Source organism: Dermochelys coriacea, chromosome 1 (genome assembly GCF_009764565.3).
Source record: "Dermochelys coriacea isolate rDerCor1 chromosome 1, rDerCor1.pri.v4, whole genome shotgun sequence".
NCBI lineage: Eukaryota > Metazoa > Chordata > Testudines > Dermochelyidae > Dermochelys > Dermochelys coriacea.
The window spans coordinates 175408863-175431572 of NC_050068.2; the positions used below are offsets into that span (position 1 = coordinate 175408863).

Here is a 22710-nt window from a genome sequence, read left to right on the forward strand (position 1 = left end):
AGAGTTCAAGCAATTGCTGCAGAGCCAATATTCTGTCCCTTTCACTGGATTCATGTTTCTGGTGTAACACTAAATAAGCCACACATGGTCATTTTCTGGATTCATTTGATCACCACTGTCATCTACAGAAAATATTTGGAATCTTAGTGTTATTAGTTCATGACTGAGACAGGTGAAAAATGCATCATCTAATGTCTTTTTTTTACATTTAAGGATAACTGTAAAACGAATCACAGACATGGACAAATTAGATCTGAACTAATCACATTCAAGAAAATTATGCTTATACATAAATGCACTACAGATCTCTAATGTATACATATACATGCATTATTTATCTGATAAATGAAGCATAATCAGGATTTGTACTTTGGAAAATGTTATGCATATTTTAAATACCATAGTTATTATATATCAGCCTGTCTATACCACACACAATATATTTAGATCTCACTATATAGCTTATCAGGGCAGAATACATGTTCACCTGATCAACACCTTTAATATTGTTTTTAAAACATGTCACAGAATCTATTATGTATAATAAAGTCAATTGCTACCAAAGTACCTCATCAGTGCATCACCCTGGTTTAATATTTTAGTTTTGCATACTCAGATTTAGATCTACTCCTCTCAGATTACATAAATAGAAGCCATCATAGGTCAATACACCTTTCTTTAAAAGAATTACTAGTACATCTAGGATGGATCAAGTGTTTCCAAGTAACTCTTGAGTATTCTGAGCATGCAAGATTGATGGCTTTATGAAGAAAATAATTTCAGTGTTATTAGAAACTACGTCATCTTTGGGATAGGTAAGACTTTTTTTTAAGTAAAGCTTTAATTGTAGTTTTAGTGACTTGATTGAAAACTACACAGAGTGTGGTTTGTTTTGTAAGAAAATAGGACAACAAAACCTTGAATTATTCTGATGTTTAATAATAATTTATTTTAACAACAGCGTTACAATGAAACACAATTCCTCCCACATATGTGGAAAAAATAAACTGGAGCCAAAATATCAGTTTCAAAATGACCAAATTGTTTAGATGCTCGCCCTAAGTAAAGCATTTGTTTCAATCAGTGAAGTGTGACATTAGTACACTAATAACAGGGTGCTGTACCATCTTGGGTTAGATACAAGAAATTGAAAAAAAAAAATAATCAGGTCCAAACTACTTATAAAATATTAAGAAATACAGTCAAATTCTCTGTGTTCTGGCTCAGCACTTTAGAAGTGATAGACATTACAAATTATCTGTGTCCTGGCAGATCTCATGTTGAAGTCACTGAAGTATTCAGCATATGGGGACAACACAACAGTTAGTCTGTTTTTATAAGTGAAAAGTAAAAGTGAGGGAAGAGATGAAAGTTTGAGCTTAATTCCCGGTATCCTGTCTTCTCTGCTGAGATACAGTATGTACATGAAAAGTATGTAGTTCTGTGTGCAAAGTGACTTCAACACAGGATTATGAATTTGACACCAGCTTTCTCTTTTCTTTCAGAGTAAGGGTTAATACACCAAATGAGAGAATCTTTATTGTATTATTATATAGATTAAGAGAAATAGTAACAAATATAAAGGAATCTCTGCACTGCCTTACAGGAAAAGAGAAGCAACAGTTTTCTTGTACGCTTAGATTATTACCCCAAAGACAACAGTATGAATCCATTTGCTAGGCCTCACAGATCAATGTATAATCTGTAAGTTTCAAAAAGTTCATTAAATATTATAGCAATACATTTGGAAATGTGTTTTGTTTTGATTATCCACCAGAAGAATCCATAATAGCAAAATATGGTTGAAAACAGTGCATTTATCCTTCAGTACTTGATTTTTCATGTAGATATGTCATTCATTTACATTTTAATTCTAAATGTTACATGTTATCCACTTCAATATAGGTTTCCAAATATACAAAATTATGTAGAATCTTAATATTGTACAATACATAGCATCATTTTTTTTTGTAGCATAAAACTAGTGCTTAACATCTGAAATAAATATTTTCCCCCAGATAAGAAAATCTCCTTTGGTTCTGTTAATATTGCAGATAAACAATCAATAAAGTCCAAAGCTGCTGGTTCCCCTCCGCCTAGGTCCCAAGAGCCTGACTTGTGATTGTTGCTAAAAGACCTCACAAGTTAGGGTCTCAGGGACTAGGAAAAGTCCGATATGATCCAGTAGAATTCGTCTTCAAATAATCTGAATCACTTAGTTGTCAAGATTACATTCAATAAAACTTTTGTTGCTGTTGTATAAAAAACCCCACCTTTTCAAGTCGGGGTTGGAAAAGATCAAATAAGTAGGCAATATAGACACATACATTCAAAACAATAATATCAGCTGATTGATCGAGACACTTCTTAGAATAGATTCCACAACTTTGGAAAAAAGGAGTACAAATAAAATGTTTACTATTCTGATTCATGAGTAGCCATAGTATAATACATCAGAAGGATAAGTCTATAAGTGGGTTAAAGTCTGCTTGCAGCAGATTTGTACAGTAAATGTTTTATTCTATTTCCTCTAATGCCTTAAAGAAGGATTAAATGCTTGTTAATGGGTTTCTAATTGAAATATTTTCCCATTATACATCTACAGTAAGGTGGGCCCTAGGATATACAGCAGTTTAAAACCATCCTCACTGCAAGGATAAGTTTTGGGCATCTATTTACTTTTTGCCTCTTCCCCATATTCAACATTTAATCCCACTACAGGCTGATATTAACAGCTTCTTCTTTTCCAAACTCAAAACTACCTTTCACTCCTTAAACTGTAGAAATTATTGACATGCAAAGATTGTCATTATTTGAGTCAAGTCATTTGAACCACCTACAACTTTTAAACATTGTCGATAGAGTAAGAAAACTGATATTTCCCAAATGATTTTGTTCTGAAGCTGAAAACTTTTAATGGCACGACCGCAATCCTGAATTAGATTCACATTCATTCTCCTCCAATCTTTAGCCTTGCTTGCGGGACGGAAAATAACATTTCTACTTTAGGGATGGATCCACGATGTTTTTTCAGAACCCAGAGCAAAAGAATCAGTGGCCATAAAGGTCCTGGCCACTGAAGTAGAATCTGGTATAGAAAATTCTGTGCTCTTCAGGAAGCGGTTCAGCTTTAAAGGGAAAAAGAGGGGGGGGGGAAGAATTAGCATATATGCTAGTAGAACAGGTGAATCATCCATTTACAAGTAAGCTGTACAGAAAGCTATGCTGAAGAAAATATTTGCTAATTGCCTTATTACCCCCTTGCCCTCCCTCACTCTTCTCTCCAAATGTTACCTCAGACTTCAATACATCTTGGATTAATTTAAATATTTTGGTCAGTTATATAATGCAACATTATATAGGAGCTTTTCTATGTCATTTGGTATGCACTATTCAATCAGTTATGCCTTAGACACTAACTAATTAAATAAAACAACAAAAAAAATCCAAGCATTCCCTAGATTTCATTCCATGCCTTTAAAATAAAACTGAGCATGGTTTTCCAAGCAATTTTTGACCACGGCTTTCAAACCAATAATTAGAATGAAAAATCTCTCCCCTCTATAAATATGACATTAACATAATTACACCACCCCCATCACATAGACCCATCCTCCTTAGGGAATACATCTGATGCTCTGAAGATGGAAATCAGTCAGTTTTTAGTTGCTCTCAAACGTACCTTTGCTTCTCACTGACTGACTCGCTTTTACCTTCCACGCACACGCACACAGACACAGACACACATACACACACACAGACACACACATGCGCACACACACAGACACACACAAAAAGGCAAGGCAAAGCAGCGGATGCTGACTCAGAGCGGTTGTGTGTGGAGGGGGTGGTATCGGCTGGTATTTTCACTGCACTCATCATAAACATTAACTCACTGTCTAGCATCCACCCTCTCTCAGACCTGCTGGACTGCAGCATTTGCATGACGCTGGCACTCTAGCCCTTGCAGGTCAGATGTTGGAAGGATTAAAAAAAAAAGCCTCAAGGCTCTCATAAGAAATGCCTTCATTTCTTCCAAAGGGTCTCTCTTCTTATTTTTCCACCTTTCTACTTCCTCTGTTGCTGTGTCTCAGTTGTTTGACATCTTTCCGGAAGAAAATGTCTTGAGCTGCAATAAGCCAGTAGTCAGTCGGTCCTCCCCTCACCTCACACTCCTATTCCCTCCCCCTTTTTCTCCTAATCAATAAGACAGATCTCCAAATGCAGTTGTGAAAACAGGCTCTGACACACAGACTTTCATCCTCGATCCTCTGCCTCAGGAATAGCAGGCAACCCAGGCTCACACGTGATGTAGAGAGAAATAATGCCAGCAATTCTTTAACAGTCTTAGAGTTCATTCTACGCCTTCTTCAGTTTTTCCTTTGCTTGAATAAATATTGGTGCAAAGGACATAAGCTGCTGGGATCCAGAATTTTCTCCTATTTTTTGTTGAATAATGAAAATGAAAATTTCTAATTTTAATGTGAATTCAAATGATTGCTTTTTTTAAACTAGATGTACTCTCATTTGGTAGGAATTATATTATTTTAGCCAAATCATTGCCAAGATCTGAATCACCAATACGGTGTTGAAATCATAAATTGCTGGATTTAAATCAATGCCTCACAAGACATTAGTCATTCTTTATTTAAGACCTCCTTATACAAAATAGCATGCGTACGTGTGTGTGTGTGTGTATGTGAGAGAGAGAGAGACACACAGACAGACAAACAGACAGAGAGACAGACAGAAGCAATATATACTACTCAATATACAGAATACTGAGCATGCGAGTACCTCATAATGCATATATATTGATCTCTATATCGTGTGTAGTTTATCTAGAGTTTTTTTATGTGTGTGTGTGTGTGTATATATGCTACAGTGTATAATGTATGTATTATACATATGCACAATACCTATAAGTTATACACACAGTATAAAACAAAGCTTTGTTAACTGAAATGCGGGCACATTCATATTATAGACTATGAAAATCCATAAAGCACAGTTACGGTGTGTGTTTTTACCTTGTTCCTTTGTTCTTAAAACAAGGTACTTTCATGACATTCAGCGTGATAAACTCACTAGTGTTTCCTTTTTACATGAGCAATTATTTTACCAGACAATACATCTACACAGTGATTTGTAGTATAAAAATTATTTACAAAAGAGGGATGAGCAGCACACAATTCTCAAGCCAATTTTAAAAGCTGTCTGGTGCTGTAGAAATTCTCAGCTTACCTACACAGACAGATCCCAACATGCAGTGCAACACTGCAGTACTAACTAAGGTAGCAGTTTGGCAACATCACTGTGGCAGCAAACATGAAGGGCATCCATTCGCAGAAAAGTTCCAGAGAAAACACTACAAACCCCCAGACTACAGAAAGCAAAAACGTCATGGTAGGAAACCTAAATCCAGTTTGTACACCAACTCATGACCAATCATCATTAATAAACCAAAAGTAGGAAACAGTTAAGTCTGTAATCTCAGAGAGAGGCACACACCCACAGACAGAGAAAGCAAACGAGAGGAGAACGCCAAGCATGAGACAACAAAAGCAAGTCTGAAATCAGATTTGGAAAACTGAAAAAAATACAGGATTACAGCATTCAGTTTAACATTTACTGAGTTAGAAAAATTTTTTAACACATTCACAGCATGGCTTAAAATACTTATTGCCATCAATAGTCTGACGGATGCCAGCTTCTTACTGCTATACGTACATTAGATTGGTCATCCCCTTTTAATCTCCATTTGCTCAGACCCATCCATTTTTTGCTGCTCCAGCATCTGTGCCCTTTATGCTTTTTTCCTGTATAGTTACCCACAATGCCCTGGATAAATTAATGTCGTGACCTTGCTATAGCTATCACACATGGGAAAATCTCTACTATTTTAATAATTGAACATTTGTGTACAGCAAACTGCCTCATGATAGCCCAGCTTTGTGGACAGCCTCCAAAAAGAAGCCCTTACTAGCTCTGCAAATCAAAAACAACAGATGCAGATACTAGCCACATCTTTTGTTTTCCTCCTCTGTCTGTGCCATCTGACACTCTCTGCCTCTGTCTCCTCGATGGTCAAAACCATTAACCTGCTGATATTAGAAACTTTAGAGTAAAACCAGGGGACGAGTCAAAATTTTAAATGGATGCACATTTTGTAAATTTATGTCCAGACGGTGAATAGGGAAAGTATCCAGGTTCAAGTGCTGAGGCTTCACCTTTGGGACCAAGGGGCACACAGACTAAATTAAATCAATAGTCGTCTGAAACGAGATGTCGTAGTCAATCAGCTCAATTACCACTGTCATAGATCTGGGTTTAAGGTCCTTCCTGATTCCACTCTTCTAATCATTAACCCTTATATAGCCTTAAATAGGAATTTATGCTTCCTGTCACCCTGCCTTCCAGATGGACCAAAGTTTAACTTAGCTTTTTTCCCTAGGATTTAAATGATATGGGATAAGGAGTCAGGACAGCAAAAAATGTTTTAAGTGTTAATATGGCATTCGTTTAAACATACCATTATGTATTTGCCATATATGATTGCTATTATGTCTCTGGGAGTGGCTGGGTGGATCAAAGAACGCTGTTTAATTAACATTCAACTCAGCTGTTTCCTTGGAGATTACAAATACAACAGGACTAGTTGAATTACACTGGAGCTGTTCACCCCTCACTATTAATCCAATATTATAGAACTCTTCCCCGCACAACCTAGTTAGGGACCATACATTTCTGGTGAAGCAACCTCTAGGATAAACTATTTTTAGTCCATGAATAACTGTTAAAAAGTTTTTATTTCAAGATACCTTTTATGCACACTGGAGTTGCACAAAATCTCCCTCGTCTTTTTACATTTTGCATCCACAGTTTTCTCCCACATGCAATAGCAGGAAGGCAGAGCTGTCAATCTCAGCCACTGAAGCAGAGTCTTTTAGCTCTCATTTTACGATTAACATTTCCTGCTTATAGACTAAAATTCCATCAATGTAACGAGTTTTTCTTTTTGCAAGTACTGAAAAGATCAGAAAGCTTTATATCAAAAACATCTTAGCAAAACACATATATCTTTCTTGTTCAAGTTTTAACACGTTGGGTGGGGGGAGCCAAAACAAATGCTACTGTATAGCTAGTATAGACCCAGAACTCCAGATTACTTAAATCTGTTATATTCCCACCAGCACACTCAAAATAATAAAATAATCCCCATTACAGTCACAGTAACATCAATCTCTGTATGCATTGCCTTTGTTTCCACCCAGAACCACATCTTTTAATTGCAGGTCTGTTTTCAGTTGGAGAAACAGGATGTGCAGCATAAGTCCGTACAGCTCTACGAATGTCACCTGACAGAATATGCTCTGTACCTCAGGGTGCTGACATAGTTAAATAGAACACATTTTGGTGCTCGCTATATTTTGGGGCTGGATCGGAGGGTAGCGGTGAGGCATGAGATTGGGATAGCAGCATTTAATAACTGTCTGGATACAAAAGGTTTAGGCAAGGAAGTCAAGGGAAGCTGTTACAGGGGAGTATACCTGAAGGAGCTTGGGTATGGCACTCTTGGGATACGTCTGGTAAATCAGATCACATTGTTTTGAAGCATGCTCAAGGAAACTTTCTGCAATATCATTATACAAGACATACTATTATTGGGGATCAATTGTCTGGTTTAGTGATTCAACTGGTTTAATTCGTAGAAGCGGAAAAAAATGCCTATTTCTTTTTAATAAGATTCATCCTAGAAAATGATTCAGTGCTTAGCCTTTTGACGGGTATCCAAGGGACTTAGTCCTCAATCAGGAATTACTTCATTTCTACCTTGATTTAGACATGCAGATAACATGGCCACTAACATCTTGGGGGAAAAAAGAGCTCAGGTTCACATCCTTACAGGAACGGGCTCTATCGACCGTGGCACAAGACTCAGAAAGAAGCTAGCTACTGTCCTTTAGGGATAAAAAGGAATGTGATGCACTCGGCACCAAAATCAGACGAAGGAAGGGCACACGGACACACTGCTCAGCTTTACTTTGCAAGGATAACATATATAGGCAGCATTTTAGACTGCGACCATCATCCACAAGGGGACAGCATTCACATCCACAATGGAAAGCTGCAGTCTGTATATAAAGAGCAAAAGGAGAGACTGCAGCAGCCATTGTTGCAGTCACAAAAAAAAAAAAAAAGAAAAAGAGGTGCCTCTGCAGCTATTGCTTATGGGGAGGGGGCAGGGAGAGAGGAGCAGAGAGGCTGGCCATGGACGTTAGATGTCAAAGTACCTTCGTGTCAGAGATATCTTTTGGGGAGTGGGGAGGGGGGGATTGGACAATGAGACGAAAGGTGATTTTTAATATTAACGAGATTTTTCGGTGTGTGTGTGTAATATGCATATATACACACACACACACTGTTAAGGAAAGAGGTGGTGGACGACAACAAGAGAGAGATACTATTGCAAGGGAATTAGACTGTATCTTCTTAAAAAGGAAGGAGAAATGTGAGTGATATCAAATGTGTGATTGTGGTGTCTAGGTTTCAATTTTTATAATCTGTGTGCGCTTCAAGTGGGATATAAAAAACCAGAGTTGTTTTGCAGCAGTGCAAATAAGTGGAGGCTTACTGTTTAGCCTCTCAGCGTATCTCTTTTACTATATTGTTCAAGTGAGTGTTTAAGAGTGAGACTGAGAGTGACCAGTATGCCATACCTTTGTATGGCGGTTCATGAAATCTCTTCCTGTTGAACAGCAAGGAGATAAAGAGTTCAGAAAAATTCCAGATGAACTGGAAATATAATATCTATCCTGTTGCTTCCTTGATTCAAACCCCTCACATCCACCCTTACTGTTGTTGTTAGTGACAATGTTTCCCCTAACTGTTATGAGAATTCCCACTTACGCATAATGTATTTTATTTTAATTGCATAAAGTGGAGCTGTACAACCAGAAGCTGAATTTAAAAAAAAAATCACAAAAATAGTAACTTACACAGAAATAGTGACCTTCCAACTCTTTCTGTGCAAGTTTGCAAGAATTCTTCATACTTGGGAAATACTACTTTCCCCTCTTTTTGCTGCCTTTTCAGTTTACCTATCCTTAATTAAAATTAATATACATGACAGCACAAATTATTGCAGTCTGAATTACTTTGAAAGTATATTCATCCATATTAAATGTTGTTTGATTTTATTGATATTTTCAATTAAAAAAATCTTTTCATTTTTAATTATTTGTGAAATAAAATAACCAGTCATATACACACACCCACACCCCTCTTCATTTTCAAACAGTCCAAAAGCATGAAACACTGAGTGAATTAGTTTGTTTTGTTTATTGAAGAGCACATTATAGTCTGATTTTATTAATTATTTCATATTAATATTCCTTTAGTCTAATCTGAAGAAACAGCCTGGGAGTAAAACAAAACACAGAATGTAAATAAAACACATGATCACCGGGGCAAAAGTTTGAGTTTAAATTTTTTGATAGGCTTTATTTGGGGAGACAGTCTACTAATCCCATAAGATTCAGAAACCCATATAGTCTTAAAATATTAGCTAAATATATTTTCTGAAATTTCTCTTTTCTTTATTTCCTGGATAGCTATATTTTGTATCTATTGACAAACATTCAGGAAAGGGTTTAAAGATGTTTTTTCTTGCCAGAGATCCCACTTTCCCATGCCGGAATTTCATCCAGTAGTTGCAACATTCAGTGGGCCTGATCCTGAAAAATACCTGAACAACTTTACTTAAGCTGCACTCCCAGTGAAATTAACTGGACTATCTGCATTGCTGTTTGCTCAGGATCAGGGCTAGAATTTATAGAAGAAAATCTGATGCACAGCAGTGTGTATCTTTCATGAACAATGTTGTTTAAAGGATATGCCTTTCTGACATACATTCACAATAAGTGACACTATTTCCAGAACTTTGTTTCAGGAGTTTTCAAAACTGGGCTCAAGAAATGTAAATCTTTTAAAAAATAAAATATGAAACTGTTAAATGCATGCGAAAACATTTAAAACTTTCTAGACAGTGAAGGTTAAAGACTATCTTGCATTCTCATAGTTCTGTCTCTTCCATTTCAATCAATTGCATTGATTTTTTAAGGGTCAGAGGCTATACCTTCATTGATCAAAGAAACAGCCTGATGCAGCGAAAGAGTCTGCCAATTCCAGACAGATCAATCACACCTTTGTCTGCTTTTGATACATTATGGTTATTTATTCTGCACCACCATGGCTTTCTGTCGCATAGCTCTTGATGTAATATGCTGCTGGGGGACAAGAAAATGGGGAAGGGGGAAATATTCTATTTTAAACATTTTAAGTGTGCCTCTGGTATTCCTGAGGGTGGTTTATGGTGGAACTTGGCCAGCTTGTTTGATTTCATTTTTGACTTGGAACAGAACTCTTGTTCTGGTGTTTAGTTCTCCTTACTGTCAGCATTGCGTAGGATTTCATAAAGAATACAGACAGCTCTTTGAAAAAGATTTGTGCAAAATGTATTTAAGAAAGCAATTAAATCTTGATAGAATAACAATTATGACATAATTACAACCATCACCTTCCATTTTTATCTGTGCACTTGTTTAGAAATATGCCTTAATAAATACAATGTAACTGATATCAATCCATGGCCACTGACAGTTTTATAATTGTAAAATGAAACTAAATTGTCTGCTTAAAATTATTGCTAGAAAATCATGCTGAACAAACTGATACAAAGAACTGAAAATGTCTCTGAGTTTGCAACCTACTATACCACAAGCAGCTAAAGCTTTAAAATCTTACAGTTACTTCCCTGCTTTTTCACCTCTGAAAGTTGATGTTATTGATCTTTTCATATATTTATCTGGTCTTGAGATGCAGGCTTTGAATTTATTATTATTAATGGCCAGATTCTGATACTCTTATACACACTGAGTAGTACTTTAACTCCACAAGTAGTTCCATTTACTTGAGTGGAATCACTTGTGGGATATGATACTAGTTATTTTGAGTAAGGGCATCAGACTCTGTCTCCAAGGGTTAAAGCCTGTCATCATTTAAGTCAATGGTAAAACTCCCATTGACTTCAATGGAGCGAGGATTTCACCTCAAGAACATAAGGCCAAATCATGTGAAGGGTTAAGCACCCTCAACTCACATTACCTTTGATGACAGTTGGAGGCTCCTGGTACCTCATGGGATTGAGCCCTAATATAGCACCATAAAATATGCATAGTTCTTAGCAAAGCATACCCCTTCTTCCTCCCTCCCCAATCCTACAAAGACTTGTGATTAACTTTAAGCATGAGTACTCTCACTGAAATCAATAGGAATCCTCACTGTACATAAAATCAAGCATGTATGTCTTTGCAGAATCAGGGCTATTGTGCAATAAAACCTAATATCTGCATTGAGGAGCATATACATCTAAATTGGTAGAACATTAAAAGAAAATACTTTATAGTCCAAACTGTTGGCATTTAAGTTCTGATTTCATTGTATCTAGTCTTCTAAATTGTTGTGTGCCAGATTTACAATTGCGTTAGCATTATTATGCAAAGTGAAAGATAAGTGATCTATAAAACTGAAATAATAAACCTATAAACAATTTATGAATCTGACAGAGGCCATCATGTATTTGTATGCATGCTAAGAGGCACATTTTAAAGCGTTTAACTATTAAACTATAGACCACTGTCTTCTAATGATAAACTACAATGCCTAAAAGACAGAAATGTGACTGCTTCCATCAGAGGCCACAGACCTTTAAAATAGTTGCTGGTTGACAGCATTACACAAAAACATACAGTTTCTTCTGTGATGATATAAAGCTGAATGTGCAACATTTCTGAGGAGTTTTGAATAAGTCTGTTTGTCCAACTTACTTTGCAAAGGCTGTGTAGAAAACAGCACCATAAACACTTTCAGTCCCCATACAAGAGCTAAACAAAGAGTCCTCTTTCTAACCATTTAATCTGGTAATTTATTTTTTCAACCATCACACAAATCGAAACACAGCTGTAACCAATGACTTGCAGATCCAGTTGCCTGCCAGCTGGATCCTGTTCTGCTGAAGCAGCAAGATTTTTACATTGTTCACGTCTGTACATCTGGAGAAATCATTTGGGTTCAAAGGTGACTAGAAAAGCTCTTTAAATAAACTCAGCCGACAGTGAACATTGGCCTAAGTATCTACAGAATCCACATGTAGTTCCAGAAAAAATTTAAAAAGTTCATTTTATCAAATTAATGTGTACATAGGAACAATTTGCATCTTTCTACATTTTGTTACTAAGAAATTCTAATTGAACTATACGCTCAGATGCCATATTTATTACAAACAAATATTTAATACCTCCAAAGAACTTTCCCAGTCAGTTATCAAGACAATCAAGTAAACATTTGCCTGTGTGTCATATCTTACCACAGAAAAAATCATTATTATAAAATAGTAGTAGAAATATAGTCTATGATATCTATTTTACTTATTCCCTAAAGTCTTATTGAGTGTTAATTAAAAAAACCAAAAAAACCAATAACAAGCATATACTGTATTAAGATATGCTAGACCAGAATTCTCATAGAAACAAGTCCTTTAAATAGCTTTACTTCAATATTAGAAAATCTTTCTAAATAAATAAATAAATAAATAAATAAGTAAATAAATAGAAAGGCCGCATAATCCCATACAGAAAACTTGCTGCTAGTTAAGTAACAAAAGTGTCCTTGACATTTTAAATTGCACACAGTAAATTGATTACAATGCATCATTTCCCTCAAAAAAGCAATCACAAAGCAAATCAGTTGTATTTTTGAGGTAAATAAAAATGGATATTGAAAGCTCATACAATCTGTAGTTTTGACTCTTTTTCAAACAAAGAACAGAGACTGAAAATATGTATATAACTGAGGGGTTTAATGCATAGACTAGACCTAAAGAATATAAAAATACTGCACCTGTAACGATATCTACATTAGGACTTCTATAGATGCACAAGATTTATACACATGTACTGCCAATCACAAAATAAGCCAAATTCTGCCCTTTGATGCATGTCTGCTCCCATTGATAAATGGGATATATGCATTTCAAAGGGCATAATTTTATCAGGTTTCAGAGTAGCAGCCGTGTTAGTCTGTATTCGCAAAAAGAAAAGGAGTACTTGTGGCACCTTAGACACTAACAAATTTATTTGAGCATAAGCTTGCTGTAGCTCACGAAAGCTTATGCTCAAATAAATCTGTTAGTCTCTAAGGTGCCACAAGTACTCCTTTTCTTTTTGCATAATTTTATCCTAACAGCATGAAAGTCAACTTTAGTAGTTTAGTTTAATAACTTTAGTAGTTATTAAAAGTAAGTAAGTAAATAAATAAAAATAATCAAAACTCAATCAGGCCTCACTACTGTAATTGTCTCACTTCTTCCTTCCAGTGTTACCGAAACAGTACTAACAAGATCATCTTCTAAGCACATCTCTGTACTGGCTTTCCATCTTCTTCTGCATGTCTCCTCCTCCCCATCAGTTCCATCCCACCTATACCTCATTTCTTCCTACAGACTGTCATGCTCTCTACTTTTGCCTGGACTTCTCTCCTCAATTATCTTACAGAAGCATGAGAATGCACACAAACACCTTCACTCTGCCCTGTAGTGACACTGCATGCACCTCCTGCCAAAGCAAATTCTTTTAAGTGTAACTTCAGCTCTGAATCTCCTACATTTGTAATGATTGGATTGGGGATATTTACAACATCCCTGAAGTTATTAATAACTGTAGCTTAACCTAGTTTTTGTCTCAGACTGAATAAAAAGATGAAAATATCACAAAAGGGAGTGAAATGTGACTGAAAAATAAGATGAAAGTTTCCAATGAATACGCTTATACTATGCTACCTTTTGGTTACCTAATTCCTAGATAAAAGGTTAGAAGCATTCTCCTTCCAGTTACTCTACCAAAATGACCAGCATAAATCAAGAGTTTCAAAGGCACCAATCGGCAATTCATCTGCCATGTCCTGCGTTGTTAGGCCACCACTAGTCCTTTATAGTTAATATTCTGTATTGTCAAAATTATTTCCCTCCCTCCTATTTTTTGTCACCACCATGAAAATATAGAGCCAGTCATCGATTACTCAAACATCAGTTTTCGCAGCAGACCTGGTATTTCAAATAGGGTTATGTCCCCTCACAGTTTCAGATAAATTAGGTTTGGTGAATGGTGACTACTACTTCCCAACCCAGTGATCACCACTCAGTAGATACTTGCTGCAGTTCACTACCACGGATAGAGTGTCCTGGCTCATTCAGAAACTTAACTGCCAAGACAGACCTTGAAGCCCAAGTCTTGATGCATTCACACTTTTTTTCACCACATAAAGCCTGAAACTCTGCTGAGTGAGTCAGCCAGCTGGAGAACTAGCTCAGCAGTCTTGGAAGTTTGACTCAGGATCTTCTGAGCCTGAATGCCAACTTCAGAATCTGCTGAGCTACCTCATCCAATTATCCAAACCCTTCCTTCATCAAAGATTATGATTGTCCCCATCTGAGACCTTTGGAAAACCATGTTTGTACTGTATATAACATTGAATTATGCAAATTGATATTGTATAGGGTCTTTCATACTGGCAGCATCTCTAACTGCTACATGGAGCTAAATAAACTGTTTTGCTGCTAAATTTGAAAAAACAGTACAGGAGAAACAAAACAAGAGGCATAGGCAATGGAGAAAAGAGAGGAGAATCGAAGAGGACAAGAAATACTAGAAAGATGTTCTGGCTGTAGATGAGAACTGTAGATGAGAAGCCACCATACCAACAATAGCCAAAGAATACACACAAATGGAAGTCAGACATTTAACTGAACGAAATTGTCATTATACTCTCTAACTGTTATTTGGTCCCTTCATATTTAATTTCTTGTTAGGAGGAATTATACACCAACACACAAAGAACATACTTAGAAATATCTGGGCACTTGAACTGAAATTACTGTAGAGAAGAGCACACCTAGTACAATGGAATTCTTACTAAAATCAGCTCTTTGAGTTTCAGAGGTTATGGTTTTCCTGAACTGCACCTATGTGAAATATATGTATTATATCTATCTATCTATCTATCTATCTATCTATCTATCTATCTATCTATCTATAAAGCATATACAGGGTAAACTCATAAATTGTTCACCCTCTATAACAATGATAGAGAGATATGCACAACTGTTTGCCCCCCCAGGCATTAATACATACTCTCGATTAATTAATAAGTAAAAAGTGACTTTATTAACTACAAAACGTAGGATTTAAGTGGTTCCAAGTATAACAGACTGAACAAAGTAAATTACCAAACAAAATAAAATAAAACATGCTAGTCTAAAACCTAATACAGTAAGAAAGTGATTACAGATGAAATCTTACCCTCAGAGATGTCCCAGTAAACTTCTTTTACACACTAGCCTCCTTTTAGTCTGGGTCCAGCAATCACTCACACCCCCATGGTTACTGTCCTTTGTTCCAGTTTCTTTCAGGTATCCTTTGGGGGGTGGAGAGGCTATCTCTTGAGCAAGCTGAAGACAAAAATGGAGGGGTCTCCCAGGGGCTTAAGTAGACTTTCTCTTGTGGGTGGAGACCCCTCCTCTCTCCTATGCAAAATCCAGCTCCAGGATGGAGTTTTGGAGTCACATGGACAAGTCAAATGTCCATGCATGACTCAGTTTTTACAGGCAGCAGCCATTGCCCACATGCTATCTTGAATGTCTCCAGGAAGACTTCTTATGTGGATTGGAGTCTTGCAAGATCTATTGCCAGTTAAGTGTTTCTTGATTGATTGTGCACTTAATTTGCACATTCCTTTCTCAAAAAGCTGACGAAATGCTTTACTAAGGCTACTTAAACTCAAACAAGTACATAGTCAATATTCATAACTTCGAATACAAAAATGATACATGCATACAAATAGGATGAATATATTCAGTACATCGTAACCTTTACAGAGATATATTACATGGCATATATAGCATAAAACATATTCCAGTTATGCCATATTTACTTTCATAAGTATATTTCCATAAAGCATTAGGGGGGGCAACGTCACAGGGACCTCGAGAGGTCATCTAGTCCAGTCCCCTGCACTTGTGGCAGGAATAATTATCTAGACCATCCCTGACAGGTGTTTGTCTAACCTGCTCTTAAAAATCTCCAATGATGGAGATTCCACAACCTCCCTAGGCAATTCATTCCAGTATTTAATGACCCTGACAGTAGGAAGTTTTTCCTAATGTCCAACCTAAACCTCCCTTGCTGCAATTTAAGCCCATTTTTTCTTTTCCTCCTCCTTGTAACAACCTTTTACATACTTGAAAACTGTTATGTCCCGTCAGTCTTCTCTCTTCCAGACTAAACAAACCCAATTTTTTCAATCTTCCCTCATAGATCATGTTTTCTAGACCTTTAATCATTTTTGTTGCTCTTCTCTGGACTCTCTCCAACTTTTCCACATCCTTCCTGAAATGTGGTGCCCTGAACTGGACACTACTCCAGTTGAGGCCGAATCAGTGCGGAGTACAGTAGAAGAATTACTTCTCGTGTCTTGCTTACAAAACTCCCGTTAATAAATCTTAGAATTATGTTCACTTTTTTTGCAACAGTGTTACACCGTTGACTCATATTTAGCTTGTGGTCCACTATGATCCCCAGATCCCTTTCCTTCCTACGCAGTCATTTCCCATTTTGTATGTATGCAACAGATTGTTCTGTCCTAAATGGAATACTTTGTATTTGTCCTTATTGAATTTCATCCTATTTACTTCAGACCACTTCTCCAGTTTATCCAGATCTTTTTTGAATTTTACTCCTATCCTCTAAAGCACTTGCAACCCCTCCCAGCTTGGTATCATCCACAAACTTTTTAAGTGTACTCTGTATGCCATTATCTAAATCACCGATGAAGATATTGAACAGAACCGGACCCAGAACTGATCCCTGAGAGACGCCACTTGTAATGTCCTTCCAGCATGACTGTGAACCACTGATTAGTCTCTAGGAATGGTTTTCCAAGGAGTTTTGCACCCATCTTACAGTAGCTCCATCTAGGTTTCATTTCCCTAGTTTATTTATGAGATGGTCATGCGGGAGAATATCAAAAGCTTTACTAAATCAAGATATACCATGTCTACCGCTTCCCCCCTATCCACAAGGCTTGTTACCCTGTCAAAGTAAGCTATCAGGTTGCTTTGACACGATTTGTTTTGACAAATCCATGCTGACTGTTACTTATCACCTTATTTTCTTCTTCGCAAACTGATTGCTTAATAATTTACTCCATTATCTTTCCAGGTACAGAAGTTAAGCTGACTGGTCTGTAATTCCACGAGTTGTCCTTATTTCCTTTTTTGTAGATGGGCACTATATTTGCCCTTTCCCAGTCTTCTGGGATCTCTCCTGTCTTTCATGATTTCTCAAAACTAATCGCTAATGGCTCAGATATCTCCTCAGTCAACTCCTTGAGTATTCTAGGATGCATTTCATCAGGACTTGGTGACTTGAAGACATCTAATTTGTCTAAGTAATTTTTAACTTGTTCTTTCCCTATTTTAGCCTCTTCTGATCCTACCTCATTTTCACTGGCATTCACTACATTAGAAGTCCAAGCACCACCAATCTTCTTGGTGAAAAGCGAAGCAAAGAAGTCATTAAGCACCTCTGTCATTTCACATTATTATTTCCCTCTCCCTCCATTGAATAACTGGCCTACCCTGTCGTTAGTCTTCCTCTTGCTTCCAATATGTTTGTGGAATGTTTTCTTGTTACCCTTTATGTCTCTAGCTAGTTTGATCTCATTTTGTGCTTTGGCCTTTCTAATTGTGTCCCTACATATTTGTGTTATTTGTTTATATTCATCCTTTGTAATTTTATCTAGTTTCCACTTTTTGTACAACTCTTTTTTGATTTTTAGATCATTGAATATCTCCTAGTTAAGCCAGGCTGGTCTCTTGCCATATCTCCTATTTTTCCTAAACAGTGGAATTGTTTGCTCTTGTGCCAACTGGCAACTGTCTTCTATTGTTTTTCCCCTTAGAATTGTTTCCCATGGGATCTTATCAACCAACACCCTGAGTTTGCTAAAGACTGTCTTCTTGAAATCCATTGTCTTTATTTTGCTGTTCTCTGTCTTACCATTCCTTAGAATCATGAACTCTTATTATTTCATGATCACTTTCATCCAAGCTGCCTTCCACCTTCAAATTCTCAACCAGTTCAAAATCAAAACCTAAAACAGCCTCTCCCCTGGTAGCTTTCTCCACCTTCTGAAATAAAAAATTGTCTCCAATACATTCCAAGAACGTATTGGATGATCTGTGCCCTGCTGTGTTATTTTCCCAACAGATTCTTAGTAATTTATTTGCCACAGTAAAATAAATCAGCCTAGAAACTGTGGTTGGAATTCTGAGAGAGTAAAGAATGTGCTTTACTTTAAACACAAAGAGTTTAATTGCTATACAATATGTGTGATCATGTTATAGTTTAAAATGTAAAATTGCTGCAGTTCTCATAAGCTCACTGTGACCATTACAGCCACAGAATATACACAGATCACCTATAAAATGTACTGTCCAATACAAGAGGCAACATTTTGCCTTATTGTTTGGCAACTAGCCTGCTTATCACTGATGTGGAAGGTATTCCAAGCATCAGCTTTTGAGCTTGTGGCATACAATACAAGTTGAAAGGCAGAATCTGGTGTATCTTTCATTTCACATGTTGCATGCCATCAGATATTGTGTAACTATCTTGTAAGTAGTTTCTGTGCTGCTGTGTTCTCTCAGACATACTATTCCAAACAAAAATGCAAAATGATGAATATAATCAATATCATATCTATGACATATGAAAAATAGTGGATTGCTGTGATCTACTTATAGGGCCACATTGGGCCCTAAGTTTTTATGCAGAACTCCCCATTGAAACAAATGAGTTCTGCTTAAAAGCACTGGCACAAAGGAGATAAAAATATTTTAAAGTGCATCTGAAATCCATAGGATGCACAGGAGTGATGGATTATGCATTTGAATCTATGACTTAGTTGAAAGATATGTAGAATTCACGTAGCCAGGCAGTTTGCACGCTGACTGCACAGAGGAGTAGACTTAACAATGTAAGTTATTCCTTTCCAAGTCACTTGTAGTTTACTTGTGAAATGGCCCTCAGGGCACATCTGCCTTTTTTACAAAGAAGATTTGGAATAAATGATTGGTTCTAAACATCCCACTTTTACCCAAACCACAAACACATTGTAGTGAGGATACCATGCTGCATGTGGTTCTGAGAAGCTGCAGTCTTTAGAGAATGGCATATATGGATATTTGGTTAAGAAGATGCAAAAAGACCTTTAAATAAAGAATTTATACAAGTATCAGAGCCACAGTGCATATCTGAAAGAAGATATAGGCCCTCTATAAATCCTTAGAGATTATGGGAGATAATTTGATACAAGTGAAGTCAATGGATTTGCCATTTACGTCAGTGGGGCCAGTATTTCAACCTCGGAAATGGTGACCTATGAAAATAGAACACGATCTCTAATATTTTTGTTTTTTCAGTTTTATCTAGGAAGGAAGAGTGCTCAGGCAGCCCACAAGTTGTGTATATGTTCCTACTCCTGCTGGAAAGAAGCCACATGATGATGATTGGCAGATGAAAAGCAAACTTTTAGTTCTTCATTTCTATCATAAGTTGAGATGTGGCTGTAGAGAGTGAGAGAGGGCTGGCTGGGAATGCATCCACTGAATGCATCCGATGAAGTGAGCTGTAGCTCACGAATAAATATGTTAGTCAAATAAATTTGTTAGTCTCTAAGGTGCCACAAGTACTCCTTTTCTTTTTGCAAATACAGACTAACATGGCTGCTATTCTGAAACCAGCTAAGACATTGGAATTTCTGCAGAGCATGGGGGAAAGTGAATTCAGAAAGAAATGGAGTGTTTTGTTTTTGTTTTGTTTTTTGCGGGGGGGTGTGGGTGGTGGTTGTGTTGGAGAGGGGGTGCAGAGAGAAGAAACTGCTACTTTGGTATTTTCTTCAGTAATTCCCTCCACTCTTTGTTTGTTGTGGTATATTTCCAGTGGGATTTTCAAGCAAACTCAGCATTGGCCTAACTCAGGTAATACTCTTCACTGAGTTCAATGGGAGTAAACTTGGGCCAGTTCTGGGCACTTATGAAAATCCTAGCCTTAGAATATAAACTCGGCAGGACAAAGACCATCTCTTTCTATGTAGATGTATACCACCTAGCCCAAGTGGATCCTGAAACTGATTAAGGCCTCCAAGCAGTTCTGTAGTACAAATAATAAATAACTAATAACAAAGATAGATAATCAGTTATACCATATTTATTATAAAAAGAAAAGGAGTACTTGTGGCACCTTAAACATTTAAGGCTGCCCGGCACCTAAAATGGCTTATTAAATACTATTCAAAAGTGACTTACCATACAATATAAAATATTTATTTATGCATTTTAAATAAAAAATATTCCATTGATGAAATATACAAGAAAAGCTCAGGGAATAATGTTGACTGTGAAGTTGCTGAGACATAAGATACAGCTCTGTATAGAGCCATATACTATTAACCATTAAAATATCTACAGTTTTGCCACTGTGAGAAAGAAAATCATAGTAGCAATAGTTATTTGCCAAGAAAATTATGAACAATTCTATACAGGGTTTTTAATGGGTAGCACTGTTGGAATTATTTATAGTCACACATAGAATAGCTGTTAGCTAAATCTGTGAGCCTCTAAATCTCTTTTGCAAGATGGAACAGCATTTAACTCACCAATATAAGTAGCAATACACATCCAAGGATCTTAGACAGAGAATGCTGCAAGACCCTTGTTCATAGAAAATGGGCTTAGTTGGGTCTTTATAGTTTTAGGATTTTTCAAAAGCATTTTGAAGAGTAGCATTGGTTTTAGCAGGTCAGACTATGCTATCACACCTGGCTCATTCCTAAGGCTGGTAAAGTGAGCACTTAAAAGGATAAATGGACACAAATCAGATATTAGGAACGGCAATATACAAAAACCTGTAGGAGAACACTTCAGCCTCACTGGACACACAATAGCAGATTTAAAGGTAGCCATCCTGCAGCAAAAAAACTTCAGCACCAGACTTCAAAGAGAAACTGCTGAGCTTCAGTTCATTTGCAAATTTGACACTATCAGCTCAGGATTAAACAAAGACTGTGAATGGCTAGAAGAAAAGGAGTACTTGTGGCACCTTAGAGACTAACAAATTTATTAGAGCATAAGCTTTCGTGAGCTACAGCTCACTTCATCGGATGCATTTGGTGGAAAAAACAGAGGAGAGATTTATATACACACACACAGAGAACATGAAACAATGGGTTTATCATACACACTGTAAGGAGAGTGATCACTTAAGATAAGCCATCACCAACAGCAGGGGGGGGAAGGAGGAAAACCTTTCATGGTGACATAGTTTTACCCTCTGCCATGTACATTGGCCAAACTGGACAGTGTCTACGTAAAAGAATGAATGGACACAAATCAGACGTCAAGAATTATAACATTCAAAAACCAGTTGGAGAACACTTCAATCTCTCTGGTCACTCGATCACAGACCTAAGAGTGGCTATACTTCAACAAAAAAGCTTCAAAAACAGACTCCAACGAGAGACTGCTGAATTGGAATTAATTTGCAAACTGGATACAATTAACTTAGGCTTGAATAGAGACTGGGAATGAATGAGTCATTACACAAAGTAAAACTATTTCCCCATGGTATTTCTCCCTCCCACCCCACCCCCCACTGTTCCTCTGATATTCTTGTTAACTGCTGGAATTAGCCTACCTGCTTGTCACCATGAAAGGTTTTCCTCCTTTCCCCCCCCTGCTGTTGGTGATGGCTTATCTTAAGTGATCACTCTCCTTACAGTGTGTATGATAAACCCATTGTTTCATGTTCTCTGTGTGTGTGTATATAAATCTCTCCTCTGTTTTTTCCACCAAATGCATCCGATGAAGTGAGCTGTAGCTCACGAAAGCTTATGCTCTAATAAATTTGTTAGTCTCTAAGGTGCCACAAGTACTCCTTTTCTTTTTGCGAATACAGACTAACACGGCTGCTACTCTGAAACCTGTGAATGGCTAGCCAACTACAAGAGCATTTTCTCCTCCCTTGGTGTTCACACTTCAACTGCTAGAAGAGAGCCTCATCCTCCCTGATTGAACTAACCTCGTTATCCCTAGCCTGATTCTTGTTTTCATATTTATACCTGTCTCTGGAAATTTCCACTACATGCATCCAAGGAAGTGGATATTCACCCACGAAAGCTCATGCTCCAATACGTCTGTTAGTCTATAAGGTCCCACAGGACTCTTAGCCGCTTCTACAGATCCAGACTAACACGGCTACCTCTCTATGCTTAACAAAAAGTGGGTGTATTATTCCGTGTATTGCAAGGAAAACCTTAGACTCACAAGCTGAGGGCAAATTTATCAGATCCATCTATATTATACCTGCTCTTATAGATCACATTTTCTTATTATGTGATACTTTACACAGAGACCTCATATCAATGGGGTTTAGGCTTTATATACCAGATATTTATCATTTTCTCCATTTCACTAAATCAATCTTTTTTTTAACATAACATATTGTACACAGTCTGATAAAGTTTAATCTTCCAAGG

General features: G+C 37.0%; 1 long non-coding RNA gene across 4 annotated transcripts in view; it reads right to left on the reverse strand.

Annotated features, from left to right (window-relative positions):
- Nucleotides 1-918: 918 nt before the first annotated feature.
- LOC119844466 overlaps nucleotides 919-22710 on the reverse strand; it is a 323486-nt gene continuing 301694 nt past the window's right edge. For 3 of the 4 annotated variants that reach the window (XR_006279406.1, XR_006279402.1, XR_006279403.1), the window contains one exon: nucleotides 919-3128. This is a non-coding gene — a long non-coding RNA (uncharacterized LOC119844466). Of the gene's footprint in view, nucleotides 3129-6826; nucleotides 6975-22710 lie in introns of those variants that run through there. The other variant, XR_006279404.1, reaches the window with a different exon arrangement.